The sequence below is a fragment of the Conger conger genome, chromosome 1 (genome assembly GCF_963514075.1).
Source record: "Conger conger chromosome 1, fConCon1.1, whole genome shotgun sequence".
Taxonomy (NCBI): Eukaryota; Metazoa; Chordata; class Actinopteri; order Anguilliformes; family Congridae; genus Conger; species Conger conger.
The window spans coordinates 93,148,985-93,153,868 of NC_083760.1; positions in this window are offsets into that span (position 1 = coordinate 93,148,985).

Sequence of the window (4,884 nt, forward strand, 5' to 3'; positions counted from 1 at the left end):
TTGTAATGTACTTTGAGTAATTGATTGTATTGTATTTTTCTTTTCTGAATTACAGTATATTGCACTGTGAGAACAAATGTCAAAATACTCTAAACCCTTTGAAGAATACTGTTGCTTTTGTGATTTGTTTCTTTATCATATATTCTTTTATGTTACCTAGTAAAAATGTGGGATTCTGGGATTCCAATATAGTAAAACATTCATTCATTTACAGTTTACTGTAAATTTACCACACTTAGTCATGACATCTATTGTGAGAGGCAAACCAACAGATCAAAAGTTTCTTTAGCTACTTGGCTTAAAATATTTGTGGATGCAAAAATAGAGGAAAGGGAAACACATAATATATGTATTTAGCAATGCTCCAAGTTGTTTGTGTTTTGTAGTTCATTGTACATTGAGTGACAAAGTAGTCTTATGGGAGAAAGCATGCGCTATAGTTATGGCAGCAAGAGTCACTTTTGGGTGAAATATATAATATATAATAAGTGTTTTGGTGGTTGAAGTGCCTTTTGCACCAAAGGTTAACTGATGTGCTCAGGTGTGTGTTTCAAAAGCACACTGTGTGAAGAGTTTTGAAAAAGTGGACATGGTATTTTGTGAAAACGATTGTAAAAAACTGTAATCATTTTGTTTCATTTTGGTACCACTGGAAGAATGGTTGTTAAAGTAACTTCAAATCGATTTCTCTTTCTACAGTGCATATTTCACACTTACATATGTAAAAAAAAAAATGTATTATTAAATCTTTGATTCGGTAAAGAGAGACAACAGTATACTGGCATCTCTCTCTCTGTCACAAACACACTTCTGTGCACTGCCTCAGATGCTTCTTTTTTCTGAACAAAATATGTGGAACTGATCAGGGGAGGAGTGATGGAGGTGATGCACACACACACGCACGCACGCACGCACGCACGCACGCACGCACGCACGCACGCACGCACGCACGCACGCACGCACGCACGCACGCACGCACGCACGCACGCACGCACGCACGCACGCACGCACGCACGCAACAAGGGCGGCTTGTAGCGTAGTGGTTAAGGTACATGACTGGGAGCCACAACGTCAGTGGTTTGAACCCCGGTCGAGCCACAATAAAAAAAATGATCCGCACAGCCGTTGGGCCCTTGAGCAATGCCCTTAACCCCACATTGCTCCCTGGGTGCTGCACTGTGGCTGCCCACTGCTCCTAGGTAACTAGGATGGGTCAAATGCAGTGGACAAATTACCCCACGGGGTTCAATAAAAGTGTATCTTATCTTATCTTAACACACACACACATAGACACACACACAAACACAAAAAAACACACACAGACACTTGCACACACAAGCAAGCACACAGACACAAACCCGCACGCAGACACACATACACGCACAGCTGGGCGGGGTGTATTGAGAGAAGGAAACTTACTGAACTGAAGTAGACTATTAAAGAGAAAAACTTGTTGGGAGGCTTGAAAAACAGGTGAAGATCAGATGAGCCTGGCTCTTCATTGAAAGACTGGTGAGTCCCTCAATGGTCAAAGATTTACCGCCTATATAACTATCACACTTTATATATCTATTGCATGTTGTTGTAGTGGCTTCATGCTGTATGAGGAAATCATTGTGGTCTCAGTAACTGGTGGTCAGTAACTGGTCATGTGTATAACCTGGGATGTGTATCCCTCACTGCTCTGAGGCTGTTCATACAGTACCTGGTTCTTTATTTGCACTTCTGGCGGCTCAAGTAAGAATATTTCTTTGAGAAATGAAATGGTAGAGATGATGAGAACTCTGCTGGAGTGCTGACCACAGAGTATGCTGAACGACACACTGCTGAAATGCTCTCTTGCTTTCAGTCAAACTGAGCTGTGGTGAGAAAACTTCCTTCTTTTGTTTGTTCGATACGTAATTCAAACTCTATTGGCGAGGCACGATGCGAAGCGGAGTTCGAGTTCATTAACGCTTTAATACAAAGGCTACCACCTTTATCTTTAAAATTTTCACAAACGAAAGACAAGACAAACTTTAAATGATTGTATTTTAGTGGAACTAAACTCGGCAGAGATTGGATTAACCAACTCACGTTAGCTTTGCTGTAGATGTTTATCTGCTCATTGCCAGATAACGTGCAGTTATTGAAATAACTCATAGCGTCGTTATGAGTCATCATTTGTTTTGCCGGGGTTTGGCGGTCTTGCTGGTATTTCGATACGAGGATGTTGCCTTAGGTGTATTTTTTTCGGAACTACTCCTTATTTCGTTGGACACTTAAAAATTACAGTTTTTTACAATCGTTTTCACACTTGTCTCAATACCATGTCCACTTTTTCAAAACACTTAACACATTCACCATATCATTAGACTATGTGAACTAAACTGTGTATACTTTTGCATTGCTTTGATACAAAAGGCATTCAATCACCACTTCTTCCAAAATTCATGAATACCTCTCTCAGTCAGTGTTCACTACCAGCAAATGTTTGTACAAATACAGCAACTTTTGCAGACATTTAGATACTCTGTTCAAAACAGTTAACTTTCAGTTCAAAACCCAATAAAATTCTGAAAAATTCTGAAAAATGAAACTATATGCTTGAAATACATAAGACAGATCATTCTGATTTGAGCAGAAAGTTTATTCAGTTTATTACAGTTTTTTACAATCGTTTTCACAAAATACCATGTCCACTTTTTCAAAACTCTTCACACAGTGTGCTTTTGAAACACACACCTGAGCACATCAGTTAACCTTTGGTGCAAAAGGCACTTCAACCACCAAAACACTTATTATATATTATATATTTCACCCAAAAGTGACTCTTGCTGCCATAACTATAGCGCATGCTTTCTCCCATAAGACTACTTTGTCACTCAATGTACAATGAACTACAAAACACAAACAACTTGGAGCATTGCTAAATACATATATTATGTGTTTCCCTTTCCTCTATTTTTGCATCCACAAATATTTTAAGCCAAGTAGCTAAAGAAACTTTTGATCTGTTGGTTTGCCTCTCACAATAGATGTCATGACTAAGTGTGGTAAATTTACAGTAAACTGTAAATGAATGAATGTTTTACTATATTGGAATCCCAGAATCCCACATTTTTACTATGTAACATAAAAGAATATATGATAAAGAAACAAATCACAAAAGCAACAGTATTCTTCAAAGGGTTTAGAGTATTTTGACATTTGTTCTCACAGTGCAATATACTGTAATTCAGAAAAGAAAAATACAATACAATCAATTACTCAAAGTACATTACAATCAATAACAAATACATACCAAAAAGCAATATTTTCACTATATACAGTAATTTGCACATATATTGTCTGCCTATCAGTATCAGAAGTCTACTGTTGGCCTGGCCCATCCATCCTGTCCTCTGCATTCGGCTATAGATTTTCATCAACATCACTCCAAATGTTATCTCTTGCTATACACCGAGGAAAACATCTCTTTGAGTGCCTTTTCCAGCCCTGGATGTGTTCCACTGTTCTGTCCATACACCCAACAGCCATTGCATCTAGAAGTGACATCTGTTCATGTGGGTGGTGGTCCTAAACCTTCACATATACCTTCATAAACTTCATATTGTTCCTTGTCTCAATACCCTGTCCAACCTTCACATATACCTTCATAAACTTCATATTGGTATCTGAGCTCCTTGACACCCTCAGAGTTCCTGTCAAAGGGGACAGTGTACAACTGTTTCATCCTGAATGGTTGTAGTGTCAATGTTTGGAAATATGTTGTTGTCTGCGATTATGTTGTTGCATATTTCTCTTAGCCTGATGCTGTTATTGACAATGACCATCCCAACTATTGTATCCTCCTGTTGAGGTGTAAACATTCTTCCCCTTCCCCCCTGTGTGACTGTGTGAGGTAACCGCTGGGTCCTGTAGTGAGTCAAAGACAAATGTGCACTGATACATCTGCTTTTTCTGGAGACTTCTGAAATCACAGTACTGCTGTAATATACACATCAATTGAACTTGGTTTGGTTGATGCTCTTTCGCGACGTCTTCTTCCTCTGCCTCTGGCTGCATCCATTTTCCCCACCAAGGCTAAAGAATGCAAATGCCAATCCAAAGGTGGCCCCTTTTGTATATGTGGTAAAAAAAAAAAGCACACTGTGTGAAGAGTTTTGAAAAAAGTGGACATGGTATTTTGTGAAAACGATTGTAAAAAACTGTAATCATTTTGTTTCATTTTGGTACCACTGGAAGAATGGTTGTTAAAGTAACTTCAAATCGATTTCTCTTTCTACAGTGCATATTTCACACTTACATATGTAAAAAAAAATATGTATTATTAAATCTTTGATTCGGTAAAGAGAGACAACAGTATACTGGCATCTCTCTCTCTGTCACAAACACACTTCTGTGCACTGCCTCAGATGCTTCTTTTTTCTGAACAAAATATGTGGAACTGATCAGGGGAGGAGTGATGGAGGTGATGCACGCACGCACGCACGCACGCACGCACGCACGCACGCACGCACGCACGCACGCACGCACGCACGCACGCACGCACGCACGCACGCACGCACGCAACAAGGGCGGCTTGTAGCGTAGTGGTTAAGGTACATGACTGGGAGCCACAACGTCAGTGGTTTGAACCCCGGTCGAGCCACAATAAAAAAATGATCCGCACAGCCGTTGGGCCCTTGAGCAATGCCCTTAACCCCACATTGCTCCCTGGGTGCTGCACTGTGGCTGCCCACTGCTCCTAGGTAACTAGGATGGGTCAAATGCAGTGGACAAATTACCCCACGGGGTTCAATAAAAGTGTATCTTATCTTATCTTAACACACACACACATAGACACACACACAAACACAAAAAAACACACACACACAAACACACACAAGCAAGCACACAGAC